The 26,199-nt window shown below is 42.8% G+C and overlaps 1 protein-coding gene across 3 annotated transcripts in view; it reads right to left on the bottom strand.

Annotated features, from left to right (window-relative positions):
- Window positions 1-26,199, bottom strand: part of PCDH15 (protocadherin related 15) — a 1,185,684-nt gene that overhangs the window by 666,114 nt on the left and 493,371 nt on the right. The window lies entirely within an intron of this gene.

The raw sequence follows: 26,199 nt of genomic DNA, 5'->3' as shown, positions 1-26,199 counted from the left end.
GAATATGCCTTATACTGAGCCAGACCACTAGTTCATCTAGCTCAGTGTTGTTTACACTGACTGAGAGTAGACAGAAGGCTCATTTAGGCCTACCTAGAGGTGCCAGGGATTGACTTCTGCAAAGTGTGTGTTCTGCCACTGAGCTACAGCCCTTCCCCAAAGGATACCAATAACTGTGCTACAATATATATTTTTCTTCACTCCTACCATTCAGCCACCATTTAATAACCCTATATTATCTCTCATATTTTCTTCTACATTAATATTAATGTATTCTAAATCAAACTTGTAATACCTAATTTCCATTACAGTCAACACAGCCTTTTTTTAGTTTCGTCTTTCTCTTCCTTTCTATTCACTTGATATAACTTGCAACTGTCCCTTGAAACTGAATTTAAGCATCTTTCAGGTCTGCCTCCCCTCCCCTCCCACCCCCACCCAGTTTATTCAAATATTATAGATCAACAGATATAGGCTCTGCTGACAAAATTGTTCCCAGAAACTTACAAACACATTTTTTATTCTCCTTCTTTATACATTTTCTTAAGTTCATCCTTAAATTTGTGGTCTGCCATAGATTTGACCCTGATGCTGCCATCAGTTTTGAGGTGTCTGTTTGCTTCTCATCCTAATCCCATAGATAAGAGAAGGGATTTTATGGGGCCTCTGGTATAGCTGAATCACTCTCCTTCTCTCTCTCCCCCAGCATTATTTACTCCATTAAAGAACAATCACTAAAAGAACACAATGTTCTCTCTTCCCTGATCTGCCAATGCTGTGATCAAAGTTTCAAAACTTCAACATTAAGGCTCCTACATGTGTCCTTTCAGTTCATGGGAATCTAGTAACTTTGGGAGTGTGCATTTTGGGGACAGGCCTCATTGATCACAATGGGAGTTACTTCTGAGTAGACACACATATGTTTGTGCTGGGAAACACAGGGACGGGAAACAGCCATTGACCGGATTCATGGTGAAAGGCACACCCCTGGGCAGGGCTAGCATACCCAAGGTCAGTGCGGGGGCTGGGGCACACAACAACTATACTGCGGAGAACCCGACTTAAGGAAAAGAATCGGACTTTAAGCAGCCTCAGGAAATCCGTTTTTTCCCTGATAAGCTCCGGGGTGGCTGCTGGATGGTCATGACATCATGTATCCCTAATGGCCTCAAGATGCAGCCAGCTCAGAGTAAATAATTAGTGGAGACACCCCCAAGTATCAGTGAGGCCCCTTTGGGCTGGATATGAAGCACTATGCTTGCTTTCGTGCTACATCTTTTTTTACTCCTCAGTGTCCCTAATGACCTCCACACGCAGCTGTCAGGGTTGGATCGGAGCCCATAGAGCCCCAAAGCAGTTCTGTTTCTGAGGAACAGATAGAAACCGACGCGTTGTTCAGAGGCGCCGCTGGAGGGAGAGCTCCTCCCTGCTCACATCCCTGAGAGTGGCAGAGACCCTGGCAGGGAGAGGGAGGGACAACTGGAGCTTCAGGACGTGAGGCGCCGGTGCAGGGACAAGCGGAAGATGGAGGGCGCCAAGAGGAGGCACTCAGCCCACTTGGCACAACGTCAACAGCTGCGCCCGATGCCCCATGGGAAAGGGGTGGACTCTCTCCTCCTAGCCCTTCAGTTCAGAGGCTTCCTGCCCTTTCCCTCCAAATGGAGAGCAACTGATTCCCTAAGGCTAGAAACCCCTGATAGGCAGCTCTCTTAAGTTTCCCTCATTAGGCTCAGGCAATTAGCATCTGTAAGTGTCATTAGGTTGAATGGAAATAAAGCCTTGGAAAAGAGCCCTATCTTCTGCGTGTTGATTCTAGCTACTTGAGGATTTCAGAGGGCAGCAAGGACGCTCCTGACAGCAGCCAGCTCAGAGGAAATCAGTCATGGAGACCCCCCCCCCCCAAGATCCCATGAAAAAAAGGGAACACATGCTGGCAAATGACTTTTTTCTTTCCTACCAATGCTACTCAATGCTAACTCAATTTAAGGCATCAGTGGGACTCTCTAGGGAATATCTTCCTAGACTGCTAGGAGCACCACAGTGTTACAACCTGCCACAAGTATATCACATGTAGACATGTCACATGCAGAGATAAATGCTGTTTCTTTTCATAGCAGAACTCTTAACTACTGACTAGGGATGTCGGAGAATTCCACCGCAGATTCAAATGAGGCCGGATTCTGCAGTGGAACAGCACAACTGACCTCCGTGTCTGGAAGATTTCGTGTGGAATGGCACTCCAGCTCTACAGCGTGGGCGATATGGTAATGGCAGCTGCCATTACCATATTGCTGGGAGAAATACAGCCGCAAATGGCATAGTAGACGCCACTTGTGGCTGTAAAGTGCTGTTTTGTTTTTTTTTTTACCTAAATAGAGCTGTAAACAGCTGCAATTAGGTTAAACTCAGGGCTTTACCGCCTATACCAGGTGATATGGTAATGGCGGCTGCCATTACCGTATCGCTGGCTATCATCATCCCTTCCCTCTTCCGTGCGCCAGCTGTCAAAGGCCAGCTCAGGGAAGAGGGGCCTTGGCGTAACCACTCAGCAGCGCTCTCACCCTGAGAAGGACAGGGCAAGGGTGCTGTGGGGTGGCTGTGCCACGGCCCCTCTGCTGTGCTGAGGCCCCTCTTCCCCATGCCAGCCTTTGACAGCCGGCGCGTGGAAGAGGGAAGGGACAATGACAGCCAGCAATAGGTTAATGGTAGCCGCCATTACCGTATCGCCTGGTATAGGCAGTAAAGCCCATCTAATTGCAGCTGCTTACGGCTCCATTTAGGTAAAAAAAACACCACTTCACAGCCACAAGTGGCATCCACTATGCCATTTGCGGCTGTATTTCTCCCAGCAATGCGGTAATGGCAGCCGCCATTACTGTATTGCCTGCGCTACAGAGCTGCAGTGCAGCTCCACAAAATCCTCCAGACATGGAGCTACTCTGGAGGATTCCAGGGGCAGGGGAAACGGATCGCGCCCCCCCAGCGGACACCACCACAGAACAGACAGTAAAGAATCCAGCCATCCCTACGTACTGACACAATGCTCTAGCTGCTGTAAGAAAGACATTTCCTAATATGGGCAAGATCAGAATATGCATTCTTTTTCTAGTTCTTAACTGACCAAAACCTACCTCCAATTCATATTAGAAAGGAACTCAATTGCCCCTTTTTTTGCTGCTTGTGTGATACACCATTTTTCTTCATGATACAGATTCTGGGGGCTGGGCTGGGGAATCTTGCATGTTAAATTAAACAAATTCAATGCTTAACTTTTGCAATATTTGTGTGTATGCATCAGATGTCAGTTAAGGTGTCTGTAAACCTAGCATAATGAAGTGTAGATCTAAACTTGTGAGTTTGGAGGACAAGATTTCGTGAATCTCACATCTAAATTAGAGCTGTTTGTAGGGGTGTGGGTAACTTGTTCTTTATTTCCATAAATTTCACTGTTCTATCCCATGGTGTCAGATATTTACAGAAACTCCATCAGGTATGTCAGATATTCATAGAAATTCCAGATCTGTGGAGTTTCTGTACAATTTTGATGAATGCGTATATTCCCCCACCAAAACAAACTGGCTTTTCCCAGCAACCCTTTGTCCTACAATATTTATTGCTAATTGTGTGTTGCTTATCCTCTGGGAAAGAGCAGTGGTGAAACTGACAAGCTCCGCCCACCCTGCAGTAAATCTGAAGAAGTATGGTTAGTACACATGTGAAATTGACAAGGACTTTGAAACCTCATCAATTTCACTTCTAGGAAGATATGCCTCTGGAATTGTTGAAGAGGTTGGGGGCGGGGGAGAACCATGCCAATTTCACCACAGCTCTCTGCCGCCTTTGCTAGGGATGGAAAAATCAGTAAGGTTCACACTTGCTGAAATACTCCTATTTTCACCTCTGAGCTCAGTTCATCTTGTTCCTGTTCCCAAATGTGAGCTTTTTTTTTTTAACTGAAACAGTGCACATTTTGGTGTGCATTTTTACAAGTGCATACCCAAAATGCAACCACAAGTTTGGGAACTTCCAAGCTTTTCCAGAAAATTGCATTCCCATTCATGTTTGGGGTCATTAACAGGGCAAATTTGAAGTAAAAATGAACCCAAGGAATATTCTTTTACATCCCTTTGCCTACAATTCTTCAGGTTTAAGCAAGATGTTACACATTGATCTGCTTCAAGCATGATGCTAATCCGTGGTTTATTTAACCCATGGTTTGTTGCCCTATCCAGGGTTTGTCTGACAAATGTTTGAACAAATAGTGATTTATTTTCTCAATCCCTCGATTGTCTATTTTCTTCCCCCTTCACCCACCCCCTCCCTGGATCCCAAATGATTTTGTGGTGCTGCAGTACCAGCATGTAGAGTGGGGGGCTTTTTTTGCCTATTGCCTCTGTAGCCTGGTGAAACAACCCATGAACAAACCCATGGTTCTGAGTAGGGATGTCGTAGGAGTCCGGTTGGGGTTTGAAGCTTGGTGATTTTTCACCGGCTTGGCCCCCTGGACACCAATCTGTGGATCCCCACGCTTGCCCAACTTGGTATGCACTGAATCAGGCAAGCACAGGGATCCCCGCTTGTCCATGAGCCGCCTTTTTGTGTAAAAATGGTGGCTCAGCTATTTATGTAAATTGTCATTTGCATAAAATGGTGGCTATAAATAGCCCCATTTACACAAAATTACAAGTCTAAATGGTCTAAATTGTGCTATTTATGGCTGCCATTTTACACAAATGATGATTTATGTAAATAACCAAGCTACCATTTTTACACAAAATGGCAGCTTGCAGGATGGGGAGATGCTGTGTGCCACGCACCTGCGAACTGTCCAGCAGCTTGCCCAGCACACTGAACAGGTAAGGGGGAGGTGTCTGGCATGGAGTGGACACAGGGTGGTTCACCCATCCCTAGTTCTGAGTTCACATGTAATGACAACCCATGGTTTAAACAGCCCAGAGTTCACAACCCAACAACAAACAAGAGTTCACAACCCAACAACAAACTTCCTCAGTTGTCCATAGTTAAACTATGGTTAGTTAACACAACTGCATCCGCACATCATGACAACCCAGAATGCAACAACCCATGGGTTAAATAAATCATCAAATAGCATTATGTGTGAGCCATGTCATAATCTAGTCTTGTTGCAAAGAACAACAATGCAACTGACAAGCTTGGGGGTAAGAAGCCCCTTCGGTGTAGACAGGAGATTTAAAAAACAAAACAAAACCACATTTCACTCTATAGTGAAAGAACTTGTGTCTTACTACAGAGGTAAGGGAAAGCTTCATCATATCACATGTCATTCTTCACAGCTTTTGTGCATAAATTTCCAAGTTTGTGCAAGATATTATGCATCCAACAGCATCTAACTAGCTTCTAGATAATTGTTTTTCTTGGTTGAAATTAAAGTGGATAGAATCAAACACAAATTGGGCCCAGGATAATTGTCCACCTCAATGTGTCAAGAATATATATATTCAAGAAATCAAATCTGCAGTATCTTGAGTTGTTTGTATGTTCTACTTTTGTTGAAAAAAAAAGGCTTTTAATTTTAAACAAAAAATATTTAAACACAACTGTGGATTCTTTAATGCATGTTTAAGGTATTGATTAAAAGGATTATGGAGTTTAATGAAAGCTCACCTGCACTGTGGATAATCTTATTCTGTCAGGTCTTAAATAGTTTCAGAAACTTACAAGGAGCTTAAAGCAAGCACTCACCTTAACTTTAATCTACAGTGACCCAAATAAAACTTCCTTTATTTTTAACAATATTTTCTTATCTGCATACTTTTAATCCTGTAATAGTTGGATTATTTCCTTTTCAGATATGCTCTAAAACTGAACAGAATGTGTCCTGTTATCTCATGAGGAATAGCAGCTGTAAAGATTTGACAAATAAGAGATTTGTCAGATGCAATGAATGTTTGATTCTACTCAAGAGCCCTTTCTCAGTAGGACAAGAGTAGGTAGTTCACGTAGCAATTTACCAACAACTTTTACAGGATAACAAATCATTTTGAAGAGTGTGTATTGTGATATTGCCTTAAAATATGTCAAGCTCTCAGGACGTATTTGCTGCGTACTCCTGTGTATAGAGCTAGAAAAAAAAAAGGTTCAAATTCACACACATCATTTTATTATAGGAGTCAGCATCAAGATTTCTGACACCAACCATGTTAACAGGTGAATAAATAATTGGCATTCTTAGTGAAGGCAAAAGTAGTATAAAAAGAGAATGCATTTACAGCTGTGTAAGCTCGCCCTCACAGCTGAACTAACAGATGAACATATCAGTGAATCAAAACAGTTTTAGGCCCATCAGTGCTACCCCTCCCTCCCTGACTGCTGCTTATGCCTTCATTCACTCCCACCTTCACCAGCTGGGGTTTATTGCCAAAAAACCCTGCAGCCAGGTACCTGAAATGGAAGCAGCTCCTTTTATTATGTCTGTCTTCACCCCTAGATAAGAACATACAATTTATAGGCAGCTGTGCATGTTTTCCCCAGCCTGCCCATGCATTTTTTTTAAACCCTAATATAAAAATATATTATAAAATAATGGCAAGTTACTTAAATTAAAAATATTGTACATATTGGAAATCAAGTCCGATCACCACTGTTGGTTGTTTGGATCAGAAATACAGCAGCAGCAGCAGCAACAACAACGATAAGTGAAACAACGCATGTCGTAGTAATGCTGTGGGAGGAAAGTTGCAAGATTTAAAGCTGCATTTGTCAGGCTTCATTATTTTTGATGGGGCGTGACGGTGCCGGGGTCAAAGGTGTTTGAAAACACCACAGTCGAAAGAGAAGCAGACAACGTACTTAGTGAAACAGTGACAAGGTGTGTGTTTTCATAGTTTGTACATTTAGTATGACTTTGCCAATAAAACAGAGCATCTTCCTTCCTGTGCCCCGAAGTCTGCTCCTACTTTGCACATGGAGTGATGAGCATGCTTCATCTCTGCCACAGATTCTAATCCTCTCTTTTGGGTCAAATGACTCTGCGGACAAAATCAGGATGGTACAGAACTGAAATACACTTCACTGATGTTTCCACTACCCATAAAATGATGGGGTTTTCATTTGTGTTATGGGGAGAATTAGAAGTGGTCATTATTGTTAAATGAGATTAGACCCAGAGAAGGCAACAGCAGATGCAGCCTGAAGCTAAACAGCTCTGGGCTGAGTTAGTAGCTGAATGGAGGACTGCCTGGTAATCCCATATTTGCTGCAGTGAATCCCGTTGGTAAATGTTAAGTGCTTAAAGTCTGGGGAATATGAATGTAAAAATACTTAGATGTGCTCCCCTCTTCGCCCAACAGTGAAAAGTTCCAGGGTCAGTGTTACCCTGGGAAGAAAAGAAACCCATGATATTTTTGTAATTTGTAATTGTAAATTTTGTATTTACAAATATACATAAGTATGGCACACAGCAGCTCCACATGAAGCCAAGGACTCTGCCCGCACCAGGAACAGCAGCCACTCTTCCTGGCATGGGCCAAGTTACTTCACACAGTCTGTAGTGTCCACAGGAGTACAGGAAAGAGTGTCCTCTCTCCCCAGCATGGGCTGAGCCACCTTGCATGGCACACAGCATCCACGGGGGCACTGGACACTACGCAGAAAGCCCGAGACTTAGCTGGTGCTAGGAGAAGTGGCTGCTCTTCCTGGCACCATCCAAGTCTCTATCTCCATACCTCTCCCAGTACTGAGGGGGGTGGGGTGGGAAGAAAAAGCAGAACAAAGTTGGTGGGGTGATGTGTCAGTGGGTGTGACCATGTCCACTGACATCATCTGGCTTATGTAGGGCATTGCAAGGGGCAATTTAGCCTCCCACTTTAAAGAAGGTTCTGCTCCCTTCCCATACAGCCTTTATTGTGTCAGCCTGGTATGAATGTGCACTGGGGAAGCCAACAGTGTCAACCAGTCTTCTTCAGTCTGGTGCTCCCAATCTGTGCTGGACTATAACTTGCACCATCCCCAGCCAGCATGGCCATCACATGGCTGGAGTGGATGGGAGCGGTACTCCAACATATCTGGAGAGTACCAAGTCTTCCACTCTATTGTTACTTGAGGCTTGCAGGGGAAGACAGTAGCATCTGGTGGCTGTCAGATCATGGCAAGTAAGACTTGCACAGTCAGGTCATAATAGGCAAGGTCAGGTTAAGCAGATATAGTCCAGTCAAAGTAGATAGGTCAAGGCATAAAAGGCAATATCAAGGCAGAAGGAAACCTTGTTTCTTGGGCAGCTCCATGCAGGTCCTGCTGACTGGAACTTTCTCCTACAAGGGCAGCCTTCCCCAACCTGGTGCCATCTGGATGTGTTGGACTACAATGCACATCATTCCCAACAGGCTGGGATTGAGGGCCAGGGGTCATGACACCAGGTAGGGGAAGGCTGGTATAAACTGTATATCACAAATACAAATTACTGGTTTATATACCACAACAGGGAGTGTGTGAATGGTTGAGATTTCAGCCTGCAGGGACCAATTGCATCATGTGTGCAATCATTTGGAGGCAAAAGCAAACTGGCAGCTGTCATGGGACCAGCTATGCCCTGACCCATGAGTAAAAGGAGATCAGACCACTCCTGGTGCTCCACTCCTGTTGGCCCTTTCCTTCCTAGTAGTTTTCTGTTGCCACCAAGTGGAATTCTTTATTTTCCCCAGCTGCCTCACCAAACAGCTTGACAACTCTGGGTCTCTCTTAAATACTGTTAGGTAATGTGAGGTTAGGTAATCCAAAAAGAAAAGAGACAAAGATTAAATAATAAAATGTTTAAAGTTTACTGAAAAAGTAGTATTATTAGGAAAAAGCACACACACACCATAATTACAGCACAGACACACACCCCATATGAGAAAAAGGGTAAGAAAATAACCAGGCTTAAATGCATCCAGCTAGCCTAACTAGACTGGGTCCCTATTTTCTCTAAATTCTTCCCAGCAATATATTACTGTCAGAGTTCTCAGCTTTTCTAAGCATTCAGCTTCTCCCCTGAATATGTCTCCCAAACAGCTGCCTTTATTTTCTTTCGCTTTTTGATTCTTCTTTCCTTCTAACCTTCCTTTCTAAAAACTGCCTTTTTGTCTCAACTTTTTATATGTTGAAGCTAGCCTGGGCATTTGTAACTGACCAATCAGGAGGACTCATCTTTGCCCTGAATCCTTTTGCTAAGCCCTGCACACATTTTCTAAACCTAAAGTACTTCTTGCAAAACTACAGATCCTTCAGCTGCAATGTAAACAAATTACCCAGGATCCCCATCTTCCTGATCATCTGCTGAACCTTGTTCTCTTGCCTCCTCCACAGGCCTTATGGTGCCAAATCCAGTAAAACATTGACTGAACTTTTAAGTTTTGATTTTACACTGAGCAACACACACATAAATTAACTTCATAACATCCCAAAAGCCATACACAAAACTGTAAGGCAGTTCTGCTCCGTCACAGCATCACAGACTAAAAAAGCAATCCAATGTATCATTTTCCTCTACTCATTTGAAAGGTAACATATTTGTTAAATTAGCAAGTAATGCAATGATAGGCACTGCTGCTGTTGTTCAGTCGTTCAGTCATGTCCAACTCTTCGTGACCCCATGGACCATAGCACGCCAGGCCTTCCTGTCCTGCGCTCTCTCCCGGAGCGTGCTCAAGTTCATATTCATTGCATCCGTGATGCTATCTAGCCATCTCATCCTCTGCCATCCCCTTCTCCTTTTGCCTTCAGTCTTTCCCAGCATCAGGGTCTTTTCCAGAGAGTTTTCTCTTTGCGTTAGGTGGCCAAAATATTTGAGCTTCAGCTTCAGTATCTGTCCTTCCAATGCGCACTCAGGGTTGATTTCCTTTAGGATGGACTGATTTAACCTCCTTGCAGTCCAGGGGACTCGTAAGAGGCTTCTCCAGCACCACAGTTCGAAAGCATCAATTCTTCGGTGCTCAGCCTTCCTTATAGTCCAGCTCTCACAGCCATACATTACTACTGGGAAAACCATAGCTTTGATTAGACGGACCTTTGTCAGCAAGGTGATGTCTCTGCTTCTTACTATGCTGTCTAGGTTGGCCATAGCTTTCCTCCCAAGGAGCAAGCATCTTTTAATTTCATGGCTACAGTCACCGTCTGTGGTGATCTTGGAGCCCAAGAAAATAAAATTGGTCACTGCTTCCATTTCTTCCCCTTCTATATGCCAAGAAGTGATGGGGCCAGATGCCATGATCTTAGTTTTTTTAATGTTGAGTTTCAAACCAGCTTTTGCACTCTCCCCTTTCACCCTCAACAAGAGGCTCTTTAGATCCTCTTCGCTTTCTGCAATTAGGGTGGTATCGTCTGCATATCGGAGGTTGTTGATAATTCTCCTGGCAATCTTAATTCCGACCTGTGATTCATCCAACCTGGCATTTCTCATGATGTACTCTGCATATAAGTTAAATAAGCAGGGTGACAATATGCAGCCTTGTCGTACTCCTTTCCCAATTTTGAACCAATAGGTTGTTCCATGTCTGGTTCTTACTGTTGCTTCTTGACCCTCATACAGGTTTCTCAGGAGACAGGTAAGGTGGTCTGGTACTCCCATCACTTTAAGAATTTGCCACAGTTTGTTGTGATCCACACAATCAAAGGCTTTAGCATATTCAATGAAGCAGAAATACACGTTTTTCTGGAATTCTCTTGCTTTCTCCATGATCCAGCGAATGTTGGCGATTTGATCTCTAGTTCCTCTGCCTCTTCGAAACCCAGCTTGTACTTTCGGTAGTTCTCGGTTCGCATACTGCTGAAGCCTAGCTTGTAGGATTTTGAGCATCACCTTGCTGGCATGTGAAATGAGCGCAACTGTGCGGTAGTTTGAACACTCTTTGGCGTTGCCCCTCTTTGGAATTGGAATGTAAACTGACCTTTTCCAGTCTTGCGGCCACTGTTGAGTGTTCCAAATTTGTTGGCATATTGAGTGCAGCACTTTAACAGCATCATCATTTAGGATCTTAAATAGCTCAGCTGGAATACTGTCATTTCCTCTAGCTTTGTTGTTACTAATGCTTCCTAAGGCCCACTTGATTTCACTCTCGAGGATGTCCGGCTCAAGTTCAGTTACCGCACTATCATGGCTATCAGCAACATTCAGATCTTTCCTGTATAGTTCTTCTGTGTATTCTTTCCACCTCTTCTTAATCTCATCTGCTTCTGTTAGGTCCCTGCCTTCTTTGTCCTTTATCATGCCCGTCTTTGCACAAAACGTTCCCTTGAGATCTCCAATTTTCTTGAAGAGATCTCTAGTCTTTCCCATTCTGCTGTTTTCCTCAATTTCTTTGCATTGTTCATTTAAGAAGGCCTTCTTGTCTCTCCTTGCTATTCTCTGGAACTCTGCATTCAGTTGGATATATCTTCCCCTTTCTCCCTTGCTTTTCGCTTCCTTCTTTCATCAGGTACTTGTAAAGCCTCATCAGACAGCCACTTGGCTTTATTGCAGTTCTTTTTCTTTGGGATGGATTTCGTTGCTGCCTCCTGAACAATGTTACAGACCTCCGTCCATAGTTCCTCAGGCACTCTGTCTATCAGGTCTAATCCCTGAAATCTATTCCTCACCTCCACTGTGTATTCATAAGGGATATGATTGAGGTCATACCTGAATGGTTTAGTGGTTTTCCCGACGTTCTTCAATTTAAGCTGAAATTTTGCAAGAAGCAGCTCATGATCTGAGCCACAGTCAGCTCCAGGTCTTGTTTTTACTGACTGTATGGAGCTTCTTCATCTTTGGCTGCAAAGGACATAATCAATCTGATTTCGATATTGACCATCTGGTGATGTCGATGTGTAGAGTCGCCTCTTGTGCTGTTGGAAAAGAGTGTTTGCTATGATCAGCGTGTTCTCTTGGCAAAACTCTATTAGCTTTTGTCCTGCTTCATTTTGCACACCAAGGCCATGTCTGCCTGTTATCCCGGTGATTTCCTGACTTCCTACTTTAGCATTCCAATTCCCGATGATGAAGAGGACATCTTTTTTTGGTGTTAGTTCTAGAAGGTGTTGTAGGTCTTCACAGAACTGATCAACCTCAGCTTCTTCAGCATCAGTGGTTGGGGCATAGACTTGAATTACTGTGATGTTGAATGGTTTGCCTTGGATTCATACTGAGATCATTCTATTGTTTTTAAGATTGTACCCCAGTACTGCTTTTCCCACCCTTTTGTTGACTATGAGTGCTACTCCATTTCTTCTAAGGGATTCTTGCCCACAGTAGTAGATATGATGGTCACCTGAATTAAATTCACCCATGCCTGTCCATTTTAGTTCGCTGATTCCCAAGATGTCGATGTTCAGTCTTGCCATCTCATGTTTGACCACCTCCAGCTTACCTTGATTCATTGATCTTACATTCCAGGTTCCTAAACAATATTGTTCTCTACAGCATCGGATTTTCTTTTCACCACCAGACACATCCACAGCTGAGTGTCCTTTCGGCTTTGGCCCAGCTGCTTCCCTCTTTCTGGCGCTACTTGGAAATACCCTCTGTTCTTCCCCAGTAGTATATTGGACACCTTCCGACCTGAGGGGCTCCTCTTCCGGCGTCATCTCTTTTAGCCTTGTGATACGTTCCATGGGGTTTTCTTGGCAAGGATACTGGAGTGGGTTGCCATTTCCTTCTCCAGTGGACCACATTTTGTCAGAACTCTCTGCCATGACCTGTCCGTCTTGGGTGGCCCTGCACGGCATAGCTTATGGCTTCACTGAGTTACACAAGCCCCTTCACCACAACAAGGCAGTGATCCATGAAGGGGTGATAGGCACTGACTGCACTAATGAACAAAATAATGATTGTGATGATCTGTCCATCATATTACACGTATTAGTGGAGTTATATGAAATACCTTTTTCATAGGCATCATTAAAATCATTTTTTAAAAAGTGATAAAAATATTAGAATTTGTAATTAGCAGGTTTTTTTCTGTTACTCGTCAATGAAATCTGAAATAAAAGACTGATATTGCTATGCTCATTGGTTTTGTGTGTGTGTGTGCAACTGCTTCTTCAACGAGCATAAGAAAGCAGTAAAGCTTTTTCTTCTTCTTTTTAAGAAATGGTAATTCCAGCAATAACATTTTAGCCAAATCAATTCCATCACACAGCTACTGAACACTAAAGTAAAAAAAAAAAAGAGTATAGTACTGCTTGCTGTTGTTGTTGTAAAGTTTTGAGACTGATTAAAGATTTTTGAACACCTTTTCAATCTCCTTAAAACATCTTATGCACATATGTATTAGGAAGACATTCTTTGTACTTTATCCCTACTTAATCTACCTCATTTACTTATACAGGGATTTCAAAGGAAGAGGAAACCTAGCTCAGTGAGGTGAATAATTTTGTCATTTAAAAATGCTGCAAGCCACAAAAATAAGTCTGTTAACGCTAGAAAAAATTACATTTCTATACATGCCTGAATTATGAACTTAGATTTTAAATGAATGCTGAATCCCTTGCCTTTTTATTATTTCAACCCAATTGCCACAAAATAGAGCCAACGAGATATCCAAGGATGTACTGGTTTGTATCCTCTTTGCTTCTGTGGGAGAGGAAATGTTGTTACAGTTGCCTTGACTTTAAACTAGTTAAAGAAACAAAACAAAATCTGTGTGTGAAACTAACAACTTTGTATCCATTACAAAAACAACGTATCAAACAACAGTAGTTTGTCAACACACAAACGTCACCAGAATTAGGTTGAATATGAAATATCATATCTGAACAGCATATATTGTTCGTATAAAATGGAATGGAAGTCCTCCTCTTGGTGAGTCCTATCAGCCCACACCCAATGGCTTTTTAGTATGGTTTGTAGTGTCTACACCAGCAACTCAGTCCTCCGGGGTGCTCATGGGATCATTTGGGGCAGAATCCTATTGGGCACTAGCGCTAACGTGCGCTACCATAAATGACCTCTACCACAGTGCCAATAGCATTTGCTGGTGCGACGGACTTTCTCGGAAAACCCGTTGCACCACCAAACATTATCAGTGTTGCGCTAGTTGAGGTAGCTTATGTCAGCGCTACATAATTGACATTAGCACTAGTGCCAAATGCAATACTGCCTTTTCTCCTTCATGTTGTCCCTGGGACTAAAGTCACTGACCCTGCTTTTCAAGGGCCATTGCTCTGTTCTGTAGGAGACAGGCCTCCCTCTCACCATTTTGTGCTTTTCTGTCACCAGGCAGCCACAGTATTGTGCATAAACAGATGCTGAACATTTCCAAGAATTGGAGAGAGGGTGCTGAGGTTCCCGCTCTCACTCCGCTCTCTCCCGGAGTATGCTCAGGTTCATATTCATTGCGTCAGTGATGCTATCTAGCCATCTCATCCTCTGCCGTCCCCTTCTCCTTTTGCCTTCAATCTTTCCCAGCATCAGGGTCTTTTCCAGGGAGTTTTCTCTTCGCATTAGGTGGCCAAAATATTTGAGCTTCCGCTTCAGTATCTGTCCTTCCAAAGAGCAGTCAGGGTTTATTTCCTTTAGGATTGACTGATTTGACCTCCTTGCAGTCCAGGGGACTCGTAAGAGTGTTCTCCAGCACCACAGTTCGAAAGCATCAGTTCTTTGGCGCTCAGCCTTCCATATTCCTCAGTAGGTCCTCTTAATTTACCCCCAATTAACTTCAACTCAGTTCCCCTTCTTAAGCTTAAAAAAAAAATTACAGAGGAAGAGGCAAAGAGCTATGCATAATGAGGACATGCCTCCTGGAAATACTGCTCTCTCTGTGTGTGATATATATACAGAGAGAGTGTGTAAGTCTGGTTGAATTTGAATGCTTCCCATAGGAAATCAAAGAACAAAAAAAACCCCTCCCTGATATTGAAAAATAGCATGTCAGGGAAAAAGCTACACTGAATTTTCTCCCTGACATGTTGTTTTTTTATGTGTAGGAAGATTTCATTTTGTTTTTAAAATTAAGGATCATTCAAACATACAATTTCCCCCACCTGCCACCAAAGGTGATATATACGCAGTCCAGAAATCATTCCCGCTGACTCTCAGGGCCAAAACAGACATTACTTTAAACCCGTATCTAGCAGCTACATCTTTTTTCATCATTTTTTATTCTAGAGTAGGCACAGGGGTCACAATCCAGAACTTAAAAGCCCCCCTCCTACTCCCACACTAGGGTCCCAATTCAGTTCTGGAACTCTGCACCTGGTCTAGAGTAAAAATGAAACCGACACAGCCACTAGACACGAACTTAAAGTAATGTCTATTTTGGCCCTCAGAAGACTGAACTCTTGAGTGTGATGGTTGTCTAGATTTGTGGGGAAGGGGAGCATGGTTATTCTGAAGGAGTGAGAGAAAGAATATTGCTTTAATAGCCTTAACTATTAAACTGTCCCCTTCATGGATCACTGCCTTGTTGTGGCGAAGGGGCTTGCGTAACTCAGTGAAGTCATAAGCTATGCCGTGCAGGGCCACCCAAGACGGACAGGTCATGGCAGAGAGTTCTGACAAAATGTGGTCCACTGGAGAAGGAAATGGCAACCCACTCCAGTATTCTTGCCAAGAAAACCCCATGGAACGTATCACAAGGCTAAAAGAGATGACGCCGCAAGATGAGCCCCTCAGGTCGGAAGGTGTCCAATATGCTACTGGGGAAGAGCAGAGGGTATTTCCAAGTAGCGCCAGAAAGAGTGAAGCGGCTGGGCCAAAGCCGAAAGGACACTCAGCTGTGGATGTGTCTGGTGGTGAAAAGAAAATCCGATGCTGTAAAGAACAATATTGTTTAGGAACCTGGAATGTCAGATCAATGAATCAAGGTAAGCTGGAGGTGGTCAAACATGAGATGGCAAGATTGAACATCGACATCTTGGGAATCAGCGAACTAAAATGGATAGGCATGGGCGAATTTAATTCAGGTGACTATCATATCTACTATTGTGGGCAAGAATCCCTTAGAAGAAATGGAGTAGCACTCATAGTCAACAAAAGGGTGGGAAAAGCAGTACTGGGGTACAATCTTAAAAATGATAGAATGATCTCAGTACGAATCCAAGGCAAACCATTCAACATCACAGTAATTCAAGTCTATGCCCCAACCACGGAGGCCGAAGAAGCTGAGGTTGATCGGTTCTATGAAGACCTACAACACCTTCTAGAAATAACACCAAAAAAAGATGTCCTCTTCATCATAGGGGATTGGAATGCTAAAGTAGGAAGTCAAGAAATCACCGGGATAACAGGCAGGCATGGCCTTGGTGTACAAAATGAAGCAGGACAAAAGCTAATAGAGTTTTGCCAAGAGAACATGCTGATCATAGCAAACACTCTTTTCCAACAGCACAAGAGGCGACTCTACACATGGACATCACCAGATGGTCAATATCGAAATCAGATTGATTATGTCCTTTGCAGCCAAAGATGGAGAAGCTCCATACAGTCAGTAAAAACAAGACCTGGAGCTGACTGTGGCTCAGATCATGAGCTGCTTCTTGCAAAATTTCGGCTTAAATTGAAGAACGTCGGGAAAACCACTAAACCGTTCAGGTATGACCTAAATCATATCCCTGATGAATATACAGTGGAGGTGAGGAATAGATTTCAGGGATTAGACCTGATAGACAGAGTGCCTGAGGAACTATGGACGGAGGTCCGTAACATTGTTCAGGAGGCAGCAACGAAATCCATCCCAAAGAAAAAGAAATGCAAGAAAGCAAAGTGGCTGTCTGATGAGGCTTTACAAGTAGCTGAGGAAAGAAGGGAAGCGAAAAGCAAGGGAGAAAAGGGAAGACATACCCAACTGAATGCAGAGTTCCAGAGAATAGCAAGGAGAGACAAGAAGGCCTTCTTAAATGAACAATGCAAAGAAATCGAGGAAAACAACAGAATGGGAAAGACTAGAGATCTCTTCAAGAAAATTGGAGATCTCAAGGGAACGTTTTGTGCAAAGACGGGCATGATAAAGGACAAAGAAGGCAGGGACCTAACAGAAGCAGATGAGATTAAGAAGAGGTGGCAAGAATACACAGAAGAACTATACAGGAAAGATCTGAATGTCCCTGATAGCCATGATAGTGCGGTCACTGAACTTGAGCCGGACATCCTCGAGAGTGAAGTCAAGTGGGCCTTAGGAAGCATTAGTAACAACAAAGCTAGCGGAGATGACAGTATTCCAGCCGAGCTATTTAAAATCCTAAAAGATGATGCTGTTAAAGTGCTGCATTCAATATGCCAACAAATCTGGAACACTCAACAGTGGCCACAAGACTGGAAAAGGTCAGTTTACATTCCAATTCCAAAGAAGGGCAACGCCAAAGAGTGTTCAAACTACCGCACAATTGCGCTCATTTCACATGCCAGCAAGGTGATGCTCAAAATCCTACAAGCTAGGCTTCAGCAGTATGCGAACCGAGAACTACCGGAAGTACAAGCTGGGTTTAGAAGAGGCAGAGGAACTAGAGATCAAATCGCCAACATTCGCTGCATCATGGAGAAAGCAAGAGAATTCCAGAAAAACGTCTATTTCTGCTTCATTGACTACGCTAAAGCCTTTGATTGTGTGGATCACAACAAACTGTGGCAAATTCTTAAAGTGATGGGAGTACCAGACCACCTTACCTGTCTCCTGAGAAACCTGTACGAGGGTCAAGAAGCAACAGTAAGAACCAGACATGGAACAACCAATTGGTTCAAAATTGGGAAAGGAGTACGACAAGGCTGCATATTGTCACCCTGCTTATTTAACTTATATGCAGAGTACATCATGAGAAATGCCGGGTTGGATGAATCAGAGGTCGGAATTAAGATTGCTGGGAGAATTATCAACAACCTCCGATATGCAGACGATACCACCCTAATGGCAGAAAGCGAAGAGGATCTAAAGAGCCTCTTGTTGAGGGTGAAAGAGGAGAGTGCAAAAGCTGGTTTGAAACTCAACATTAAAAAAACGAAGATCATGGCATCTGGCCCCATCACTTCCTGGCATATAGAAGGGGAAGAAATGGAAGCAGTGACAGATTTTACTTTCTTGGGCTCCAAGATCACCGCAGACGGTGACTGTAGCCATGAAATTCAAAGACGCTTGCTCCGGGGGAGGAAAGCTATGGCCAACCTAGACAGCATAGTAAGAAGCAGAGACATCACCTTGCTGACAAAGGTCCGTCTAATCAAAGCTATGGTTTTCCCAGTAGTAATGTATGGCTGTGAGAGCTGGACTATAAGGAAGGCTGAGCGCCGAAGAATTGATGCTTTCGAACTGTGGTGCTGGAGAAGACTCTTACGAGTCCCCTGGACTGCAAGGAGGTCAAATCAGTCAATCCTAAAGGAAATCAACCCTGACTGCTCATTGGAAGGACAGATACTGAAGCTGATGCTCAAATATTTTGGCCACCTAATGCGAAGAGAAAACTCTCTGGAAAAGACCCTGATGCTGGGAAAGACTGAAGGCAAAAGGAGAAGGGGACGGCAGAGGATGAGATGGCTAGATAGCATCACGGATGCAATGAATATGAACTTGAGCACGCTCCGGGAGAGAGCGCAGGACAGGAAGGCCTGGCGTGCTATGGTCCATGGGGTCACGAAGAGTCGGACACGACTGAACGACTGAACAACAACAACAATTAAACTGTATGCCTGTAACCTTAACTGTATGGAATGTAAAAGCAGTGCATTCTCTCTTGTGCTCTCTCTCTCTCTCTCTCTCTCTCACACACACACACACACACCAGCTTTCATACTCTCCAGCTGCCTGAAATCACACAGGGGTGAATCACTGCCTTGAGAAAATGTTTATACTTGCGCAGCAGAGCCCAGGATGCTTGTTCATACTGGTTTTTGATCGACTGACAGACAAGCATAATGGAACTTCTGAAAAGTCTCACATCTTGCTATGCCCCTTTAAGAAATACGTGGAGGTCGGCTAGTTCTGATGGCTGAAGATCTGAGGAGAAATAGTTCCAAAAGGCAGTGTAAAAACAGCTTTAGTCTTTCACAGTGCAGGCATGGGTATACCTACTGAATATAATCAGCATACTGTTTGTCAGGCTGGGTCTTACTGCTTAATAATAATAATAATAATAATAATAGCAATATTAATAATAAAGTTTAATGGACAGAAAAGCTGTGTTTGGCAAAATGGTCTTATCTCCTGAGGAAATATATGTGTAAAGAAGTGTCATTTCTGAATTCTTCAAAAAGAACTGTAATGAATACAGCAAAACCAATGAGCTGAAGACAGGGACAGAGCCACAGCAGGATGCAGAATGCCTTAAGGGTGGGGTGGAGGTGGAAAAAATGGGAGTGGGGGAGCACAAAAAGTGTGTGTGTGTGTGTGTGTGAGAGAGAGAGAGAGAGAGATAGAGAGAGAGCTGCAAGGGGGTGGGGTGGCTGCTGGAGATGTATGAAGCAGTGAGGAAACACAAGAAAAATTGAAGGCCCAAAGGGAGGAAAATAAGAGTACTGTTGCTTTCTTATATTGATACTAGTTGTATCTTTTCACTTACCAATGGGAGAGTTTAGTGCTGACAAAAGTGATGGGTAGGCCTGGGCCTACTCTATAAAAGTAACGTGTAGGCTTTGCCTTCCTGAGCCTATCTTGAAATTAACCTCTTTGGGGAGCACATGAATAACTGGGGGGGGAATACAAAATGTAGTAGCACAGATGTTTTAGGAAAAGTAACTGGTTGATTAGATGGAATCCAAATACTTATGAACCAGCTGAAGATCTTTTATGCTCTCCTACTAATGAATGTCCTGCTCTGACCTAGAAACACTAAGGGGTTAGATTCAGTTGTCATTACAACACAGAATTTCTTCATGACATGGAAAACAGCAAGGCAATGATGGCAGTAGGTACTCCACAAGAAATTTGCATGTGCAGCACAGAATATTACTTAGCTCGCTTGCATTAAAAGTGAGCTCGGTGGGTTGTGTTTAAACCAATAACGTAAGAAGTGCATCCATGACAATTCCTTGATTTTTTTTTTTTAAAAAACTCCCTGTAAATATTTCATAACAATACTGCAAGTCACTAGGCAGTCTCACTCAAATGATTATTTATTTATTTATTTATTTATTTAATTTCATTTCTATACCGCCCAATAGCCGAAATGATAAACATGCCCAGGAACGTTTAATGAATTCAGTAGTTTTTAAATGATACCCCTTGACCCAAAGTTTCCTTGACATATCCTAAGAAAGCATGCTGAGCTCTAATAAAAGCAGTTGATATATTTGCCTGCATAGATTATCATTAAGTGTGAAGCACTCTGTGAAATCGTCTCTCTCGTGAATAGCACAATGAAGAAATTAACTCTACTGAAATAGTGATAACAAGAAAATAAGATTATGCAGTCTCCAAACTGTACGACCTTGCAAACTGCCCCCAGGGTCACCAGAAGAAATGTTTTCCAGTAGAGGTGTCCAGGGAGTGTTTGCTTTCCAATCACATACTATTTTATGTTTTACAGGTACAAAAGCTGAGAAATGTAATGGGCATTAAATTCAGAAACAGAGGGATTGTACTTGAAGAACTACAAACTCTGGGCTCTTATGAAGTAAAAATCTAGATTCTAAATCTAGAAAAAAAAGATTTTGAAACTCCAGTTATTCCATATACTGCACATTTCCCTTCACCCTGCTTCATGAGTCCCTTAACAGAATTAACACAGTAATAAATTATTGGTATTGTCTTTCATATACAAGCTGTTCTAAAGCTCATAGGCTTGGGAACCCAATCTTCTCTGTTAAACTGCAACATAACTAAGAACATGTGATGACGATGACGACGACAATAACACAATATTACACAGCAGAAGCACTTGAGTTTAGTTAATGCCTCTTTCAGACATCACAAACTCAGTCAACTTTGTTGACTTAGTTTTCAGGATCCAGGCCTGCAGCAGATCTTGAACTCAGAGCCTGAAGGATGCTAGGCAGATTTAGCCAATGTGCTGCCATCACCAAGCTCTGGCAAAAGGAAGCAACTGCAACAGAATTATCCAGACCTACAAAAAAGCCTCTTGAACAGCAATAGGCTAGCAGGTCATGAGGCCTGAGCCTAATCAAAGCTTCCATGCTAGGCTTGCTCTAAGCTCAGATTGGCCCATTTTCTCTCGTGCTGCTATTCCTTGCTTGTGCTACAGACCTACCTTGCTTTATCTTACCACAGCCAGGCTGCCAGGGCTTGGGCAGCAGGAGCCAGTCCTGACATAAGCACACAGACAGCAGGTCCAGTTTGAGAGCTGAATGTGATATTTGAATGTGCTTCTTTCCCCCTCACCCCAAATAGGGAGAGTAACAGATGGATTATAGGGTGTTAAGTGGTACCTCTGTAACTAAGCCTAGGGAAGCAATCTGGAATATGCACCCTGATAAAGGAACAGGAGAGAGCAAGACTGGATTGTGATGGAAAACTAAGGTTTTACCTCAGTGTTTCAGATGTGAATACAGTCCACATTGTATTCAGTGCTGAAAAGGTCCTAAATATAATACCACATAATGGCTCTGAACAGGAGTAGACAAGTTGTTTTGGCTATAATGTTTTTTCCCCATCTTGGTCAGATGGATGATAGCTGCAGAACTGGTCAGAAATGGATGACAGGAGGGGATTATGCCTGCCCAATGTCAGAAAAATAAGTGCAGGGTTGTTGGGGTTTTTGTGTGTGTGTGCCTCTATATTTTGATTTTCCTTAAAGGGAACTGCTGTGAGATATATATATATATATATATATATATATATATAATCTTGGCGGAACTGGATGAAAATTTCAGAATTAGTTGCCGCATCTTAGTGGATGACATCTGCCAAATTATAGAATGGTAGCTGCAGAGGAGTTTGTGCAAGAGCAGATTTGATATTTTGAGGGTCTCCAAAAGATGTACTTCTCTCCCTATGTTCCTTGTGGACTATTGTTCTGAAAATTACAGGTAGCTTAGAGGTGCAGGTAGGAAACCTGCACATTTTCAGAAGGATAGCTGTAGCAGTTCATGTGGAGAGGAATTCTCCAATTTGGGGGGGGAGGAAGTGACTCACTCTTCCTTCCTTCCTTCCTTCCTTCCTTCACTCACACACACACACACACACACACACACACGGCTTTTTGATCAGTTAATATGAAAATGGCACACTTCACAGAGGAACATGCCAGCAAGACACCTGCAATGTTTCAGAAAGATAGGTGCAGAGTCTATGGAATTATGATACTTTGAATCTAGTTGAAGGCTTTTTAATAGTGAAGCATGATGGCATTGGAAGAATGGCCATCTTACTGTCCTATCCTTGCTCTTCCCCAAACAAAGTGATTGGAGCCCATGGTAAAATGTGCTCTAGGATTAGAAGTGGACCTGTCAGTCACTCAATCACACTCCCCCCCCCCCGCAGCATGTAGAGAAACAAAACCAAATGACACTATTTGAAGACAAAGTCTGTAGGCGTGTATCATATCTGAGACACGAGTTGGTAATGAACTTTTCTTCTGGAGCAGCTTCAGAAGGGAGATATCTCAACTGGATCAAAGTGGCCCAATTCTGCTCAGGCTTCAGACATTGTCTGAATCCAATGCACATCCCTAATGCGCACACGGTCTCTATGAGGGTGAGGTATAATCTCTGACCTTTTGAAAAGGCTCTGAGTCCAGAAAATATGCACAGTATTACTGACTGGCAACCATTTGGATTTGGCTGGTGAACAATACAATGTGAGTCTGAGGGGCTGGACTTGTGTCCAGTCTTGCAGTACCTTGGACTGGTACTTTATCAGTATCAAATGGTGTCATTCCGCAAACTCAAATACTGCAAGCGAAACTCCACCAAACCTTTCTATTGCACAAGTACTTGTGCATTATGTCTGTGCAACCGGTTCTGCAATCAGTTGTACAAGGGCTTGTCAACTGTGCTTGCACAAGTGTAGCTTTAGTTGAATTCTCCTCTTGCGCATAGTTCAGAACCTAGTTTCTGCTAGCACATCATCTGCACTAGCAGAATGACACAGTTGGATACTGCCTGTAACATTTGTTCAGCCTGTACATTAGTAAAGTTAAAAGATAGTTATAAAAATACCACAAAGCCCCAGTGCCCTCACCTCTAAGAGAAACCAGCCCTCTGAAGCCTGCCCTGGTCTTTACAATGCTTGAGAAAGGAAGAACATGCAAGAGTCTAACTGCCTTGTGTTCACAGTTGTGGTCAAAATGAAATGTGAAGTTGGACTCTATGAAGGAGCAATTCAAGGTATATTCTGCAGATAAAACATTGCTGATATGAAATATTGGACTGCTACCGAGAAAGATGCAGTTGAAGCAGCATTGTTTGCACTGTTTAGGTTTGATAGGAAAATACTGCCAAGGATAGGCTTATTTACAGACACCTACTATCTCAACTCAAGGATGATACACATTTCATGCTGCACATCACCTCATGGAACCCCTGGCAGTTTCAAATCCTGGCTGCTTATTCCTGGAGAAATGCCATTGGAGAGACCTTTGCCGGTTGTGTCAGATAAGGAAAATTAAAAGGCTGTGCTTACAAGTGCTTGCAGCAAGCACAGAAAACCAGAACCTGAATTCAGGGAGTGAAACTCCACCCTTTGATACTCCTACTTTCGATGTCTGAGGTCAGAGAAAAGAGCAGAAGAGAAGCCGAGAGGATAATAGTAATACAGCATTATCTGGCAGAATTAGATGAATGAACCGAAGCACAAAAAGAAATCAAAGAATAAGTGTGTGTGTGTTTTGGGGGGTGGGAGAGAGAGATTACATGGTGCTTCCTGTTCAGTTCTCCCTACAAGTCTAACATGGAGAATTTGACCTCTTTTCCGCACTTTGCAACTGAATTCAATCACAGCGGTTTGTCGGTAGACATAATAGCTGGTCTCAATTGGAGAGAGGGACTGGGGAGCTAAGCTGATAAAGCCTAGTAACTCCAACATGTTTGCATCCCTCCACCATAATGAGTAGTGGGCCTATTCAGAAAAGCAAGCATACCAATTGCTTATGAACGTACTGTCACACAAATATGTCTTTTAGTGCAAACTCATATATGAAATGGATTTCTGTTTTAGACGGGACTTGGAATGCATGGAAAGAAATAAAAGAAAAGGACTGAAAAGTTCAGGTCATTACATTTGGACTACATTCTGAAAACTAAAAAAAAAAAAAAAAGATTGTAGAGATTAGGGATGTACAGACTGTGTAAAATCCACTCTGTCTGTGTTTTGCGAATTGTCAGGAGCCCTTTGTTCCATCATCCGCCCACAGATGGATGGATGGGAATAATTATTTTTCATCATGAGGAAAAATATGTAAATAGTTACATAAGTATTTATGTAAGTATTTACATAATTTACCTTAGTATGTAACATTTAGCATATTCTCCCCCATGTTATTCAATGTTTCCTCAGCAGAAACTTATGTATTTTCCTTCAAATTTATATGCATACATTTCGGGAAAGTAAAAAAATCATCTGAAAGCCCATGGACTCCACGCTGCCTGAGGGGGTCGCTCTGCAGCGGATTCCGCAGGTCAGATTCTTAGAAATCCAAGCTCATTTTAGTCCATCTTGAATTTCTCCAGCATCCCTAGTAGAGATAGATAATAGTGAACAGCAGAATCCAGAACTGCAGTTGGCAGTCCTTGTTAAATGATTAGGGCCTCTAGAGGGCAGTGAATAAAAGAAAAGAGAATGGCAGATCTCACGGCACACAAATCATAATGCAGTATTAACAGAAGTGCACGATCTCATAACCAAAATCTACCTGTATTTCTTACATGAATATATTTTAATTTTTTTGTGGATTCACTCTATAACCCCATAAGTTTTATCCCAACTGAAACAAAGTGTCAATATCTATGTAACTGCACTGGCTCATTCATGACCTTAACCTTGGCTCTGCATTCTTTCACCACTTTGCATCCCCTATTGCCTCCATTTTCAATGCAAGCTTCTTAGGTCAGGGACCTGTCTGTCACTTACGTATATCCGTAAAGAGATTATGCTGACTGGCTGATGTTTTTTCAATAGCATTCTATTCTGTTTAGAACACAGTTAACGTTTGCTGGTCTTAATTATGAGTAAACTTGTTTCAGCTTAATTTGAAATGTTATTTAGAGTGAGCTATTCTTCCTCATGTATTTGTTGCTGGTGTAAGCCCAGGATCTAGGCCCTTGTGAAAGGAAGAAAGATATAACTGAGAACAGAACTAGCTATTTTACTGACATTAACTAAAGTATCCCCCCACCCTCAAATATCCTGTTTTCACATGGGATATTTAAATTGTCTTTTGAATGTATTAGTCTGTAATTCAAATGTTATACCTACATTAGCTAGGGCAGCCTTCCCCAACCTGGTGTCCTCCAGATAGTTGGGACTACAACTCCTCGCATTCCTGATCATTGGCCATGCTGGCTGGGGCTGATGGCAGCTGAAGTCCAAAGCATCTGGAGGACACCATTTTGGGGACGACTGGGCCAGGGCATGCATTTGAATTCAAACAACCCATTCCACTGTAATGACATCCATGTAGATGCAAGAATAGTGTGACAGAGGGCATCTCTCCACTAGCCTAAAATCCTGCATTTAAAACAGGGCTTTCTGCTTCCGTTTTAAATGCAGGATCATAACTTACTCCCTTTACACATGCTCCCTTTCCCCCCTCCTCCCCATAGCTGAGTCTTCCATTATCCTTCATTGATCTCGCTCCTTTTCTTGCCACTTTTCATCTTTTCACGGAGAAAACTGAAGCGGAACAAAACAGGGTAATTTGAGAGCTCATTATCTGTGATCTAGTTAAAAACTGAACAAAGGGCATTTAGTGCAGGAGACGCCCTGGAGGGTCACGGCGTCATGTAAAGAGCCCACAAACTTCCGTGAAGAAGCAATTTCAATCGCAGGATAAAAGCTCAGTGTGACTGTGAAGGAGCCCAGAGAGTCAAGGATTCTTTAACTATCAGATGTGAAAATGCCCTCAGAAATAATATAATAACAGAAATAGGGTGCTTCCAGACGAGGCTTTTATTGTGCAACTGCCCTGCCTCATTCATGGAATTTTACAGGAGGTCCAAATGTTATCTCCCATTTGCAACAGTCCTGTGTTTTCCCATCACTTCTTCCCTCTTTTTTCTTTTCAGAAAAAAAATTCTGTTAAGGAGAAAAAGACAGAAGAGCTGAACAATGCCATTTGATTGGTAGTGCTTAGGAGCCCTCCATCTGGAAGCAGCCATAGCCACTTTAC

The sequence above is a fragment of the Heloderma suspectum genome, chromosome 3 (assembly GCF_057233095.1).
Source record: "Heloderma suspectum isolate Gila_16-S chromosome 3, 16-S_ref, whole genome shotgun sequence".
Lineage (NCBI taxonomy): Eukaryota > Metazoa > Chordata > Lepidosauria > Squamata > Helodermatidae > Heloderma > Heloderma suspectum.
The sequence above is the reverse complement of the archived record's forward strand: the minus strand, read 5'-3'. Positions and strand labels throughout refer to the sequence as shown.